General features: G+C 41.6%; 1 protein-coding gene and 1 pseudogene across 7 annotated transcripts in view; one reads left to right on the top strand and one right to left on the bottom strand.

Annotated features, from left to right (window-relative positions):
* Positions 1–16,772, bottom strand: part of Dis3l2 (DIS3 like 3'-5' exoribonuclease 2) — a 322,923-nt gene that overhangs the window by 96,656 nt on the left and 209,495 nt on the right. The window lies entirely within an intron of this gene.
* LOC102906937 (sterile alpha motif domain-containing protein 3 pseudogene) lies at positions 15,692–16,490 on the top strand (annotated as a pseudogene).

Raw genomic sequence — 16,772 nt, 5'->3', positions numbered from 1 at the left:
GATCCCTGCAAGTCTGGGCAGGGAGCCATGAAATGGGTGCTGGCATACTTGACTTTTGGTGGCTGGTAGCAACTAAAACACTTTGCCAGTAGGCTCTATAAAGGTGACCTCAGCCACTGGGTATACCCTTTCCAAGCAGAACAGCTGTTTCCAGGCCAGAAATGAGACTCCAGTGTGTATAAGCCTATGACACTTGTTCCAAACACTTTCAAACACTCCTCTGGGGCTATGGCTGTCCCGGGGCCTTAGCCTTCCTCTATCCTGGGCACAGTGAGCACTGTGTGATCCCCACTGAAGATTCTCCTCCAGAGCTCAATGCACGGACATGTAGGTTTGACTACAGAATTTTAGCACATTTTCGTGCTCATTTGTGGACTGATTCATCCTTCTTTATCTCCCTTTCTCCATCCTTTGATCTCTCTGCACCCCTTTTCTCATGTTGTTTCTGATACAAGGTCTCACTTAACCTAAGCTGTCCTCAAACTCAACTTGCTATGCAGCAAAATCTGGCCTAGAATTCTGGATCCTTCTACCTAGGCCTCACAAAGGGCTGGGATTACAGGCAGGCTCCACTACACTCAGCCATTCATGGATTCTCTATTTTCTCTTACTTAACAAGACACAATAATTATTTTCTAAAAGCAAAATTTAAAAGATACATAATTTTATACATCTCAAAGAATATAGATACCTTTAAATGTCTAGTTACTATGTGTTAACTGTAATTGCCCACTGCTTAATTCAGTCTAAATTTTCCTTTTACTTGAAATTAAAGTTTTCTTCCTCACTTTGAATTCTGAGAAGCAAAAGCTCATCACTTTAAATCCTAGTGATAAAAACTTGGAAGGGCTCTTCTCTCATTACAGAGACACCTTTTGTTTATTTATTTATTTTGGCTATTTCTAGTGATGTTAAATGACTCTTTTATCTAATTACTCAATTTCACTCATTTCTTTGCATTAAGGAGAAACCACTTTCTAACTTCACAGTATACAAAACAAAAATTATATTCATAACTTATACATGCAAAAGATGGAAATCTGCAAACACACACACACAAGCACCAAACAAACCCTTTCTTCTATATGTTACATTGGTTATAGTATTTTGTCACAGCAACAGATAGTCCAGCTTGTAAATCTTTTTTTTTTTTCTTTCTTTTTTGGTTTTTCAAGACAGGGTTTCCTGGGGATCTGCTTGCCTCTGCCTCCCAGTGTTGGGATTAAAGGCATGCACCACCACACTGAACCTAATCTTTTCATGCCTAGCTCAAGAAATTGGCTCCCCTAAGGCCGTAACATTATTATTCTACCATGATTTACCTTTCCCACATAGGTCTATAAGTCACATGGGGTTCATTTTTATGTATAGTGTAAAGCAGGGATCAAAATCCACTTTTCTCCTACATAGGCTACTCACTTGATCTAGCACTACTTATCAATAAAACCTTTTCTTCACTATACTGCAGCTGAGCTGAAAACCAGGTTGCACATGTATATATGTAGGTGCTTTTGGATTTTCTATTCTGTTCACATTTCAGCTTCTGAATAGCAGCTGCACATTTGTTTCTGTTGTACAACTTTAATCTTTCCACTTTTGTATTAATATTAATTATATTCACTGAACACTTATTGTTTGTATGGCACAGTTCTAAGTGCCAGGGTTTCCAGGGATTATTTAATTTAATTTTCCCACCAATTCTGAGTTAAATATTATCCTTGTTTCAGAGATCAGAGAATGTGGGGCTCAGAGCTATTCTTTTCCTTTGGAATAGGAACGCTGTTCTTTCTCATTCTGTTAAGAGTAGCTATCATTATTTCCTTAAAAATATTTTTTTCTTTCTTGATTTATTTATTTATCGTGTAAGTGTGCAGTCTTGTGCTCAGACCATGGCATACCTGTGTAGTCTAAAGGACAATATGCAGAAAGTAGTTTCCTCCTACCATGTGTGGGTTCTGAACTCACTCATGTCATCAGGTTTGGGAGCAAGTAACTTTACCAGATGACCCATCTTACTGGCTTTTTTCTTTTCTTTTTTGAGACCCGATTACACAGGTAATCCACACTGGCCTCCAACTCCAATCCTCTTTCTTCTACCTCCTGAGGACTGGAACTGCAGGCATGCACCACAATGCCCAGCTTGTAGTTTTGTGAAAAGCATCAGTAGAATATGTTACAGCTAACACAGTTAAAGTGTGATTTATTTTTGCAACAACAGATATAAAGGGGGCTTCTTTCTTCTTTCTTTCTTTCTTTCTTTCTTTCTTTCTTTCTTTCTTTCTTTCTTTCTTTCTTTCTTTCTTTCTTTCTTTCTTTCTCTCTTTCTCTCTTTCTCTCTCTCTCTCTCTCTCTCTCTCTCTCTCTCTCTCTCTCTCTCTCTCTCTTTCTCATATATTTACAACTTGCAACTGGTAGAAACTTGCAACAATGTCTAGTTTAAACTACTATTTTATTTACTATTTATTTATATATGAGGAAGGAATTTCAGGGAATCACAGACAGGCCTAGACTTCCAGAGGCAGCTGAGGCAAAGACAAGGTGTGATGCCCATTCTCCTGCTCCTACTCCAGTGCTCCTTTGGCACACTGCCACTGCCTCTTACCATGCATGGGGGTGTTGGGTCCCTGGGCCTCCCCACCGGCTTCCAGGTTTACCTTGGTGCCAGAGGCTTGAAGATGCCTAACTAGTAGGCTCCAGATTATCTTGGCTTTAATGAGCAAGAAAACTGGAACCAATCAGCAGAGCTGGAACCAGATGAACAGGCTGGGGACCAAATTTGGTTTAACAAGGTGCACTGAGACATCCATGAAAAAAAAAAAGAGAGAGAGAATTTCCAAAGCCTGGACCCCACAGAAATCAGGCTAGCAAGATTTGACTGGAACATAGGAATAAGACTTAGAGGGGTGGAGCTGTCTCTCCACTTAATCTTTCCACTTACATCCTCTCCTCAAACAGGAGCGCACTGGCATGTATCCCAGAAGCCCACTTTCAAGCCAGAGCCCTTACGTGGCTATTTAGCTATTTGGATATTTTGAGTCAAGGTACAATTAAGTTAAAAAAGAAAAAAAGATCATCCATCAAGGACAGTTAGTTAGTTGTTCAGTCACCAGTGCCCCAAATGAATGGAGAAGATATGCACTTCCTTCTGAGCTGATGGACCTAAAGAATTTTCCATTGCTCCTCCCATTCATCAAGGGCCCTTCTACCAAAATAAGGTTTGTCTGTGATCGAGTATTTGAGTTGCCTGTGATTTGCCTGAGGTCAAAATGCCCTCTAACATAAGAGACTTCAAGAAGGGGGGAAAAAAATCAATGTTTCAAAACTGGGATTAGAAATGGCTTCCCACGAAATAGGCGTAGGAGGAAGAGCGTTCAAAGCACAGGGCATCATGAAGATGTCAGAGACAAAGTCCAGAAGTGTATCTGAGTGGAAAATTGACCTCAAGTGGAAATTTTCTCTTCCAAAATCTATTGAAGAGTGGGAATAAGGTTCCCTTCTCAACACAAAGAACAGATTTTATACATAGTTTTTGGTGAAATTAAATGGTACATGTAGGTCTTATTTTTTAAAGATACATATGGCACATTTTCAACAGATGACAGATTAAACTTTCCTAATTAGGTGTGAGTTGCCTCTCAGCACAGTGTGCAGTTTTTTAGACAAGCACCCCATTGAATCCTAGCATTAGGATTCTGTTCATGGAAGTGGACGGACCAGGGAAAGAATAAACTGTGGATTAAGAGATTATGGGGACTGAATCTGAGGGCTCAAACCATGGCATTCTGCCTGATATACAAATGCCACAAGGTGGAGCTGGAGAGATGGCTCAGCGGTTAGGAGCACTGACTGTTCTTCCAGAGGACCTGGGTTCAATTCTCAGCACCCACATGGCAGCTCACAACTGTCTGTAACTCCAGTTGCAGGGGATCTGACACCTATACACCAATGCACCTAAAATAAATTTTAAAAAAATGCCACAAGGCCTGAAGGCCCTTATGAGAAAATCATGACAAGGCCAACAGCTAAAAAGAAAAGAAAAAAAGGTAATTCCAGATGAAAATAGCCAGGGGGGTGGTCAACTACTAAGACAGCCACACTGACTTTGAAGGGCCTGAGTGCTCCAGTTCCATTTATAAAGTATGGCAGTATTTGCAGAACACACACTGAAGCATTTGCACACAATCTATGCATATCCTCATTTAAAATAACCTCTAGGTACTTACAAAACCTAATATATATAAATGTATTATAAACAGCTCTTTGTTACAAGTCTACGTGTTCAGTGTGGATTCAACTTTAAAAAGCATCTTTTAAACTGTGTTGGATGAACTATTGGATGAGAATCTGAGAACTGGAGGCTCAGATACACATACATTTGCCCCCAGTGACCTCCCTTACAGGCAGTACAAGGTCAGTCCATACGTAGTGCTGAGATGCTGCAGGCTAACTGAAAAGCTTGTTTCCCCATTCTGTGAACTATGTGACAAAAGCCTGGGGGCCACCTTTCTCTCCTGTGTCAACGGTGTAGCTTGTAGGCATGTAAGATACACTACTCCTGGTTGTAGGAGCACAGGGAAATGTGCTTTCTTCCAAGCTGCTCATGCAGCAGAGAATGTAGCAGACTCAGTCTTTTACCACACTGTACAACCAGATGACCTGCTTCTCTTACACTGCCAAGGCAGTATGCTAACAAGATAATTCATTTACTGTGGCTTGTAGAGCAGGCGCAGCAGACACAGGGACATTCTTCTCCAAAAGGAATGAGCCTCCCTAATGATACTCTTCCCAGGAAGGGCCAATTCCTGAGACTGACTTTTCACAAAAGTCACCTAAGGTCTTTTTAGATGCTCTTCAGTCTAGACTTTCAAGGGGCAGATATCAAGGTGTGGGTGTTCACAGTTTATGAGCAGGTAGAGTCCAAGTGGACCTACATTTGAATGCAGGGGACAGTAAGCCACTGCCTTCTTAAACTGTCTCCAATTGTGCTTCAAATGTGCTAACAAGTACTGTCAGCAACCCAAGTCAGCAAGCAGAAGAACAGGGAACAGGTACATGGGCTCAGTTGTCTGCCCACCTTTCTCCACAGATGGTTTTGAGGCATCTAGGTATCTTCTGTTAGAGAAACAACCCTGTTCCTTGTGGGAAACAGGACAGCACAAGGCACACTGCTGAGTGCAGTGACTCCTGCACAGTTTTAGAAAAGTAACACCGGTGGGAACCCCAAAGCCTAAGGAAGGAAGCAGGTACTCTGTCGAAAGCTGTGAAGGAATAAATAGTTGCAAAGAGCTAGGTAACCTAGATACTTCAAGGCACACTGGAGGACCACATTAAGTACACTCTGAATTGTGCCATGCATCTTGTTGATTTTCGAGTGGAGGGGAAGAAGAAAAGGAAATATGTTATGGCTAAACTTTAATTTTTGTTATTTTGGCAAAGATATAATGAAAATGTATATAAAAATTTCCAAATCTGTTGATTTTTTTGTTGTTATTGATGATTTTTTTAACACACTTTTTATAATTAGTAATTGGATTATGGTCTAAGCATCTGATTGTATAATGCTGATGATTTTTGAAATGTGTTTAATGGCTTAATTTTCTTTAAAACCATCATTATTTGTAAGTGTTTATTATAACACTTATAACTATATAACTATAACAGTTAAAGAACAGGAGTCAGCAGCTTCTGACAGCCGCCATGCACACTGAGCCACGGTCCAGGCTCAGACTACTGCTCCTCTCTGTCCCTGAACACTCACGAAACTGCTGATTGTCTTTGTTCTGGTCCACCCACTGGCAAGAGGACCCAAAGTGTTTGCATCATAGCCATAGCCAGATTTCTGCAGGAGAGCTCTCTGAAGAAAGAAAGGGAGATCCCAGTGCACAGCAAAAACACACAACAAGTACGTTAAAGAAGGAGGTCTACCCCGGCTAACACAGCCTCAGATCACTACACAGGGAGGCAGGAGCTGGCAGGATGCTGCTGCTTTGACAGCTGTTGGAACAGCCCAATTCTAAGACAACTTGAATATGTATCAGAACAAATTATGTGTGTTTTAGATTTCTGACCACAAAGTAGACAATGAATTCAGGTTTAAATTCATCTTACTTGGTATACTGCTCACAAAACAAAAAGGGAATCAGCTAACTCTCTGATTTTACTTAAAAATTATCCTTTTCATCATTTGTGCCTCCTGTGAGCCTTCCTTTTCATATGCTTATAGATCCACTTTTGCAATTACAATGTTTCAGGATTAGGGATTTTCATTTCTTCTTTTTGAAAAAGATTTCAAGATTCCAACCTGTTGAGTGAATTTGGGGACCAAATGTAAAGGAATTTTTTGTATAGTCAATTTCTACATAAGGTGTTCAGAAAAAAAAAAAACCTCTTGGATTCCTAGTGATATTCTAAATATTTATCAAATAACCAAGCATTTCCTGTAGAAAGGTGAAATTTGGACATAATTTATTATAGCTTGTGCAAAGTTATATGACAGAGCATAGCTTTGTTTCCAAGGGTTGTGCTGGGGCATGAGGGGTTCAGAGTCTGGCAGAATTGTCAGCTTCTTCTGACACAATCTATGTGACAGGGGCCACAGCTAATGACAAGTGCGTCTTATGATCTGTGATGTAGTGATAGTCATCATTAAGCTGATACTAGCCAAACTCCTAGCAAAGGAACCTGGACCTATGTGCTCAATTATATTAGTATGATTCAGGTCTCAGTTCAGTAACACTTCAAGGGCTTTTTGTTTTGTGTTGGACTAAATGCAAAGTTAGAATAAAATAAAAAAGGAAAATCTAATGGTTAAATTTCCCATTTGTATTTTATTATCTGGAATGCTTTTTTCATAGTTATTTTAAAAGGTTTAAAAATCACTCTACTTGTCACAGACAATAATAACTGCATCTTATATTTAAGAAGTACAATATGCATTCTCTAGCTGTAAATACTGTATATTAGATAAGTTTGTAAGAGCAGACATTAGCTGTGTGTCTTAAACTTTCTACAATTTTACCAAATTTCCGGTCTGTTTAAAGTATCATTTCCTGAGAAAGGTATGCGAAATTGACCCACAGCAATAAAAAAATGTATCAACTCATCTTTGTATTTCTGTCATTCTGCTCTATATATTTTGAAGCAAACTGTGACTATGTGTTTAGATTATATTTTCTTGAAATGGCCCTTTGTGATCATAATTTAGTGAGTCTTTACATGTAGTAATGCTTTCTACATTCAGACCTGTTTGGTCTATCCAAGTCAGAGCTATCAGAGGCCAAGTGATAGTGTAAGATTAAGTATTCATCATTACCCCCAAAGAGTAAGCAAACTAAATGTATGTGTATTGCATGTACTCTTGTATTAAGATACCTTTTAGAAAAAATCATTATTATGTTTAATTATATGTACATGCGCATCTCTGTGTGTGTGTGGCAACCAGCTCCCCTGAGCTACAGTCACGAGCACCTGTAAGCTGCCTGACAAGGCTGTTGGGAACAGAACCTGTCTCATTTGTGAGAGCAGTAAATCTTTATTGCTGAGCCATCTCTGGGCCCCTAAGACAACTTTTTTTTTTTAATTTTTAAGTCTCAAATTTAGGTCTTAATATGTATATGAAAGTATAGCAGACAAACTTCTGGTGCATTTGTATATAAGAAAATTTGTGCTGGGCAGTGGTGGTGCATGCCTTTAATCCCAGCACTCGGGAGGCAGAGGCAGGCGGATCTCTGTGAGTTCGAGGCCAGCCTGGTCTACAGAGCGAGATCCAGGAAAGGCACAAAGCTACACAGAGAAACCCTGTCTTAAAAAACCAGAGAGAGAGAGAGAGAGAGAGAGAGAGAGAGAGAGAGAGAGAGAATTTGTTTTGTTGATGTTGATAACTTGACAGAAAGACTTTAATTGAACTTCATATTGTGAAAATGGTCAAACAAAAGGAAAGTCTTATAACTACAAAAGATTTTTATAAATAATTACACTATCCAATGACAAGGTTTTTAAACTTGCCCAAAGATCCACTTCAGCACAAGAATTTCCTTCCGTCTCCTCCTCTAATTGGCCAACAGCATTAGAGATAATAAAGGAAATAAACCAAGACAACTACCACTACCTCACTTTAAATGTAAAGAAATGGTAAAAGTTGTAGCATGGGTCACAGGGGTAATATTGACATCCGAACCCTCAACTGTCCACAATTTCCTCATAAAACCCAACATATTTTTTAAAAAGATGGTGAAAGAAAGATCAACAAAGACATACAATTTACACAAAGAGTTGGAGTTTCTATAGCAATGAAAAGAAGATACTGAGATAAAAGACACACTACAGGAAGGTCAGCTTCCTGATAGCATTGAGGTCACTGGTTTCTACACACTCTCACTGACACAAACAAGGTTTACCTTGCCTCAGGCCCAAGCAATGGGTCTAGTTGCCCGTGGCCCAAACCCTCTGAAACCACAGCTCAAACAAACCTGTCCTCCTTCAAAACTGTTTCTCCCTGGGACTTACTTGTCACAGGAAAGAAGAGCTAAGACAGGCACGAAGAGAGCAAGGCAGTGAGGGTCCAGAAGACTGAGCAACACTGCCTTGGCTGACATTTGTCAACTATTTCTCAACAATGAGGAGAACACGCGTTTCTCAAGTATACATGTTCGTAAGTACACATGGAATAGTTACCAAGAAGATATATGCCGAGATATAATCAAACTTCAAGACATTCATGAGGAGTAAAATAAGTTCTCTGCCCATAGTAGACTCAAGTTAGCACTTCCTTAGTTGGAAATGGCAAGGATACAGACAGGAACAAAGGACAAAGTGAAACACATGGTATGATCTCTAAGAAGGCTGTGGGCACGGACAGAGAAAAGCATGTAGGGCATCCAGCGACTCACATGAGAAAACCCTGGGGATGAGGTGAACAAAATCCACCACATGAGACAAAGAGACAGCACAATCATAAGACAGAAGTCAGTAAGTCTGTATGTATCACCAAGACATGACAGATGAGTTCAAAGATAAGTTCAAAGATGGGGATGAAACAAGGGAAGACTAGGCCAATTCCAAAGAAACAGACTTAGTTTAGGACAGAAAGTGAAGCAGGCTTATGTATCAGGATAGAAGCCTAAAGGAACCACAAACTTAGGGACAAAGACAGATGAATGAAGAAGACAAGTCAAAAAACAAACAAGTTAAAAAAACAAACAGAAGATGGGAAATACTGTAAGTATACCACAGGTTGCCTGGTTAGATCTGGTAACACCAAACTTTTTTTTTGTCCCCCCCCCCCCCCCCCCCCCCCGAGACAGGGTTTCTCTGTGTAGCTTTGCGCCTTTCCTGGAACTCACTTGGTAGCCCAGGCTGGCCTTGAACTCACAGAGATCCGCCTGCCTCTGCCTCCCGAGTGCTGGGATTAAAGGTGTGCGCCACCACCGCCCGGCAACACCAAACATTTTTAAAATTCAGGGCAGCAAGCATGATACTTGAGATGTATATACGTCAAGAACACCCTGCTCTGGGAAACAAGGGAAAAAAGGGGGGTTAAATCAGAAGTGATCATATTTGTTAACTGCTGTTAGAAACATGAAAAAACGGTTATTATGATCCAGTAGGAACAATTCATTCTGCCAGGAGGAAGGGCTCTGCAAAGTTTTATCTTGCTCGTGTGTGTGTGTGTGTGTGTGTGTGTGTGTGTGTGTGTGTGTGTGTGTGTGTGTGTGTGGTTGTTTTTTTTTTAAAAACAGTTGGTTATACGGCGGACAATGTTTTTATGACAAGCAGGGGACAGAGAAGAAACAGGCTCAGAGGGAAACCTATCCTGCAGCTCTCTGCAGGCACACGGTGGTGGTGGGAAGTCTAGCAGCCTCCAGCGTAGAACCAAGAGCAAGCAGGCCCTGTGGACTGCGGAGAGGAGCAGGCAACACTGCCTCGTGCCCCCGAGTGAGAACACGCTGGCTCAGGCGGCTTTCTGAAGCCCGCTGTGTGGGAGGAAGGAGAGGGGCAGGATGCAGCAGCAGCACCGCAGACACCACAGACTGCTTCTTTCGAGGGAGGGAGTGCAGATCCCTGAGCCATGGCAGGGCTGGCGGCAGGCTCAACAAAGGACAATACCGAAAGAACTGCTTATGGGATCCTTAGATCTGCACAGCCAGGGAGCAGATCTGGCCTGGCCTTGGGGGCTGTGCTGAGCATCTTCTCATGCAGATGTTCCAAGACTTCTGTCTCTTTTCTTCCTGGTGACAGATCTAGACACTCTAACTCAGCCCCTGACATTTTCAAACTACCATCACCCAATCTGTGCATCAGGTTCTCTAACCTATGTCTGGCATGGGGTCAAGGGCTCTCTAGTTCCTATGTCTCTGTGCCTCTAGAGGTGATCAGTTATGACAAGAAACTCTTACCAAATGTCACTCATAACTTATGGGGAATTGCTTAGGTAAAGATCTCTATGAATATGTCTCAGGAATAGCTTCTAGATGCTGGCTTCTACCAACTGACTGCTGCGGCCTTCCTGGTAAGGGAATGGAATGGAAAGCTTATGATGTTTAGTGTTAATTTGCAACTTGACAGGACCTGAAACTGTTTCGGGATATTTGTTCACATTGGCACGCCAAGACTGCCAATCAATCAGATTTACCTTGAATCATTAAAAATAAACAAACAAACAAACAAACAAACAAATAAATGAAACCTAATCCCCCCCGCCCCCAAAGAATTCCCTGGTGTCTCACCAGATCTTTTGGCTTCTTCAGTTTGTAGTCAGCTTGTGTAGCTGCGCTTGGCTGTGGAGAGCAGTGGGTGAGGGGGCACAGTGGAGCTCTGCTTGTCCCAGGCACTCATCCCACCACGGGGTGGGCCTGTTAGGTGAGTGACAACAGGGTGTCAAGCGGCCAGGCTAGCCACTGTGCTACCAGGGTCAGGCCTAGGCACCTGCAGCTGTTCAGGTGCAGCCATGAGGGTATGGCAAGCGAGAGCATGAGGCTACCTGAATGACAGAGCCAGCAGTGGGAGGCTGACTCTGGCAGCTGTAGAGCCAGCGGCCAGTGGTGGGCAGTAAAAAACCAGGGACCCACGGGGGCTGGCAGGGAGTGGGGGGAAGCTGCCGGAGCAGTATCTGCGGTGGCGGGGAGAGGTGGTGGCGTCACTGCTGCATGATCTAATGCCATGCATTGGACACTACATGATAAACATCTATAAAATAAAATCTTTCCCATGTTAAGAATGGGGAACACTACAATGTAGGGAATTGGAACTCTGTATGGTTCCACAATGTATGGTTTGAAATTGGAAAAAATAAATGAAGGAATAATCAACATAGCTGGGTTTGACATAATGTTGATTATAATTATTATCAGTATAATTATAATTATAAATATTATCACCCCCAATTCATATTTTATCCATTAAAAAGTAGTTTGATATCTGTGCCAAAAATGAAAAATTGACCGTTAAGATACAAGCCTTAGAAAGACCTACTAATGAAACTAAGAAAAATATTCACACAGAGACAGATGAGTTTACAGCAGAATTTACTGTACCACTGCATGATGAAACTGAAGAGGAAAAGTTCAAGGTTATTAGAAAACCAACCTTGGGGCTGGAGAGATGACTCAGCGGTTAAGAGCACTGGTTGCTCTTCCAGAGGACCTGGGTTCAATTCCTAGCACCCACATGGCAGCTCACAACTGTCTGTAACTCCAATTCCAGGGGATATGAGACCCTCACACATGCATGCAGGCAAAATACCAATGCACATTAAATAAATAAATTTAAAAAAAAAGGAAACCAACCTTAATTTATCCAGTTACCATACAAGAACGACCACCAGATAACAGGCACCCCCAAGGCTATACAGAAGTTAACTGGAATCCTGTAGAAATGTTAAGATTTGAGGAGATTTAAGGAAAGAGTTGTTTCATATCGTATGCATTCAACCTATGTGAAGCAGATGTTAAATTCATGGGCACCTTGGAACAGAATTATCCTCCAAGACTGGAAAGATTTCACTATAGCAGTATTGGAAGCTGGCCATCAGTTACAATGGAAAACATGGTGGAAAGAGGGAGCTAGGGTCATAGAACAGTGAAATACAGGTAGAGGTATTGATATTTCCCAATCAGCTTTTCGGTGAAGGTCAGCATGCTGATTGTAAAGACAGCTTGGATTTGATGATCAGCTGGCCCTATGTTGTATAGCAGCTTTGAATGCTTGGGACAAGGATGAAGAACCAGGAAAGAGGATTGAGTCATTTACTAAAATTATACAAGGCCCAAAAGAAGCCTTCTCTGTTTTTTTTTTTTTTAAACAAAGATTGACTTCAGCTATACATAGAATAATATCAGATCCAGAAGTCAGACAAATATTAATTGAATCTTTGGCTTTTGAAAATGCTAATTCTGAATGCAAAAGGGTGACTAGGCTTTAAAAGCAAGATCAGAAACCACAGATGAATGGATCAGAAATACAGCTGATATTGGACCTCACACTTAGAATGCTACTTTGATAGAAGTGATTTCTAAAAATTTTAAGGAAAATCAAAAGGTCAGATGTTTTAATTGTGGTAAACAAGGTCATCTGGAAAGGGATTGTAAGTAGAAATGTTGCGGGATATGTTTGCAGTGACACTCCGAGATTGCCAGTAAAGTTTCATTTGAATCAGCAATTGGCTGACCAAGTTAGCCACAGAGGTTTTGGAGGATCTAGGATACATGTAGAGAGACACAAGAAGTATGGGGGGGGGCGGGGCTTAGATAGATTAATAGACCTTTTGGATTGGGGAAGCAGAGCAAGAGGAGGTCACTGGTCACTTCTCCACTGCTTGTCTGATTCAAGGTAAACTTTATTGTCAGTCTTGGAGTGTCAGTGAGAACATATATCCCGCAAATATCCCACAACAGAGATGCCTGTGAGAGCAGAGGAAACTGGACTCTTTTGAGGTATGCAGACTGGAAGACATCCACTTCCCCATGTACTATCTTTCACCAGGCTAGAAGGAAGACTCTTCTTTCACTGAGCCAACCAGTGGGGTGGGACAGGTAGGCAGGTGCCTATGCAGAGGGCTGAGCACTTTGGTTTAGGATTTTATGCTTCAGAGATTAAAGCAGCCAGGAGACAAAAAGGATGTGACTATGGCGACCCAGATGGACATTCATTAAGATCTCTGCTTAGTTATGGATAAATTATAAATTCTAATTTCCAGAAAGCATCAAGAATAAGTGGATTTAGATTTATTTTTCTCTTTCATTCATTCATTCATTCATTCATTCATTCATTATTCACTCACTCATTCATTCATTTTTCTTCAATGGTTCTAATATTTTCACAAAATTGTGCAACTACCAACCATGTAATTCCAGAACTCTTTCATCACTCAAAATAGAAACCCAAGTTCATTAGCAGCTGTTCCTCTCTCCTGTCCATTCACTTCTAAGGCCTGACAAAGACAATCCTGTCATGTTTAATGACAGAGCAAATCTTAGAGAATACAAACCACACAACAAGGTGCTGGAGAATTGTGAGGTTCAGAATCAACTAAAGGTGAAGGCCCTGACCGTCTGCCTGACAGTCTGACACTGACACAGTGACTGAGCAGACTGGGTACCTATAGCCAGATCCCGGCTCTGTCCAGTAAAGATGAACTTGCTAGCAGAGCTTGCAAGCCAGGGAGCCATACACCCCAGACTTTACAGAGGCAGGAAGACTCTATAACATGGCAACTGGATTCACACTTTATCAGCCACAAGACAGGAAAGGGATGCTGTGATTTGGAAGATAAATGACAGCTCTTGTTTAGAAGAGTTTTCACATGAGACTGTTATTTGTGCTATAGGGCACTGAGGCGCATCAACAGGACTGACAAGTAGAAAATTGCAGCAAGATAACAGTATTTCTGAAGCATGCAGGGGAGGATTTCCTAAGCGTCACACAATCGTATGGCAGAATGGGTTGCCTTTAAGGTAATAAGTTCAAATGCAATCTAGATATTTGATGAAGTGAATGCTGAAAGGGTAATTAAAAAAAAAAAAAAAAAAACAGAGGGTGAGCTTCCAGCTGTGGTATTCCCACACTGAAATGGCGAGGTTAACTGTGAGGTGTGCTGCAAGCAATCTGTTACAATCGTAAAATACCGAGCTGGGATTTACTGTCTTTAGATTCTGAGATATCATTACAACTCTACTTGTTATTAAATATTTTCTTAAACAAAAATGAAAGAACCTCCATTGCTGGGGAGTGTTCTTTCCCCGTAGGTGTGTTTGGGGTTAAAGGAAGGAGTGAACCCCAGATCGGATGAGTGGTGAAGCTCTGCTTGGGAAGGGAGGTAGGGGGCACACTTCCTCCCTCCAAGTTAATTTAATACTTTACACAACTGACTGTCTACGGCTTGCACCTGATAGGAAAGACCTGGGCACACAGTGGCACTCTATGAGAGGGAGTGTGAGCACTGGCAGGCTCTACCTGTCGATGTATTTGATTTTTCACAGAATAGTCCTTGAGATGATTTCTGTGGGACCAAAGGGAGATATAACTTTTATACATATTTTCTTTAAATAAACACAGATTACATAAATATGACCAGAAAACATTATTTGTTTTTTGAAGCAGTAATTATTTTTCCCTCTCAGTAGGAAGTGATATGAACCTGTAACTAAGGGAATCTGAACTTAGCCAACCCCATCCCAATCCAGACTGGACTTGCCTTTTTTGCTTTTCATCCCCCTGGATAAATGATCCTGGCAGAGGCAGCTGTCACAATGGCCAACTGTGGAAGTGCCACCATAAAAAATGCTTGACTGACCACCGTGGGCCTTTCCCAAGCCTTCCCTGGTTTTTTCCTTTTGCTGCTGCCCCGCCAAATGCACAGATGTCAACTGTCTCTCTGGAATGCAAGAAATAGCAAGGAGACAGAAGGGTCTGATCACCTGGTGAGTGGGCAACTATTGGGCAGCTCGTGATTTCTGGCACCTTTTCCTTTTTACTACAGTTTTCTCATTATAAAGCTACTATTAGCACATTATAAAATTTGGGAAGTAGAGCAGAGAGTAAGTTGCTTGTGACGCCATTGTCCTGAGAAGCTCACTCTCGGCACTTGGGTCCACTGCTTACCTTCCTTCAGGGCTCTCCTGCTGTAGTCTTGTGATATCATCTACTCATCTTATTTATCCTCTTGTCCTTTAAAAAGAGGCTAGCAGTAATTCCTATAAATACATATCACCAGACAGGCAACTCCTACAGCAGCACGCCCTTCTGACTTTCCAGCGTCTACCTGTGGGTAGCTCCTCAACACCCAGGCTGAGCCACCTGTCTTTTCTTTCTCTGTTCTGCCACTTGTTTCCACACTCTTCTCTTCCTCATCTCACCTCATCCTTCATGGACCTTGTTCCTATCTCCAGTCCAGGTCTGCATGCCTACACTTGTAAAACTTCTCCTTTCACTTCAGTCTTTGATAACTTATTTTCCTCACTGTGTCTGAATTCCCGCTGAACAATGTCTGTGTGGTTTTCCATGGTCTAACAAATAAACATTATTTGCTACTAATCTGTTTTTCTTGCAGTATTTTCCCCCATTTTCTCCATGAAATCCTTATCCACACACCTGCATACTAGATATAAAGCAGCTGTGCAGAGTGAGTGAGGCAGGGCATAGTCTAGCTCCCTGCTATACCTACAGGTTCAAGAGTTTGAGGCGGACAAGAATCTGGCAATGGAAACGCAGTCAGTTGATCAGGTCTGCATGTGGTTGGTGGAGAAAAACTTAGGTGAGCTAGTCCCCAGGTTTCAAGACGAAGAAGTCAGTAGAGCTGTACTCCTGGCATTTAATGATTGGATGATATAGCAACTGGTAAAGAAAATTGGACACCAGGCTGTTCTGATGGACTTTAATAAAAAATACAACCAGAGCAATCAATGGCTGAAGCCCACTGGAGGCCCCAGAGAGACATCCCTGTTGACCCTAGCACAAGCTGCCCCTGAGCATGAAGAGAACTCCACTCCCACCAGCTTGATAATGGACTCACTGACCAAGGAGTATTGAAGCAGAGAAGAAACGTAAAGCACATTCTAGCAAGGCATAAAGCATTACAATTGACTAAGTCCTATGTCTTACCAGAGTTTCCCCGCATAAGGAAATCACAGCATAAGGATGAGGATGATGGAGTTTCTCCAGGCAGATATGACAAAGTATCTGGAAAGCTCGCTGTACCCCACCACCCAGCAGTACAACGATGTGGTCAATGCTCTGCTGCAGGCCCACCCTTTCCTAGATGAGAACAGCTGTGGATTTTTTTTTTAAATGGAATCGAACCCTCAAAGATTGCTTTAAATATGTTTAAAGCAATAGAAGACCCATAGAAGACGATGAACAAGTAATGAGAAGTGTAAATTTGGACACCAAAGTGGCCAGACAGGAAGTCTCTTGCTGACATAGGATCTGACAAAATTAAAATTGTTCAGGTAAAAGTAAGCCTGAACCTAAACACTCTGACAACTATGGATGATTAATGATGTGACAATAAACTGTAGCATTAAAACAAGTGAGATACCTTTTAAAAGTTACCGATAAAATTGATGGTTTGCATGGAAAAAAAAAAGAGTTGAGGCTAGCAGAGATACAGAAACAGGTATTATACTTTTGCCATAAACAACTATAAAACTGGAGAGAACAAATGAAGCAGCTGTTTTCAGTCACTAACAAAGAAGAGCTGTAACCCAAGGGGAGGAAGGCCCAGAACCACCAGGCTTCTGCCTAGGGCACTGTTCACATGGGTGCTTTGGAGAGGGATC

This window comes from Peromyscus maniculatus, chromosome 13 (genome assembly GCF_049852395.1).
Source record: "Peromyscus maniculatus bairdii isolate BWxNUB_F1_BW_parent chromosome 13, HU_Pman_BW_mat_3.1, whole genome shotgun sequence".
NCBI lineage: Eukaryota > Metazoa > Chordata > Mammalia > Rodentia > Cricetidae > Peromyscus > Peromyscus maniculatus.
The sequence above is the reverse complement of the archived record's forward strand: the minus strand, read 5'-3'. Positions and strand labels throughout refer to the sequence as shown.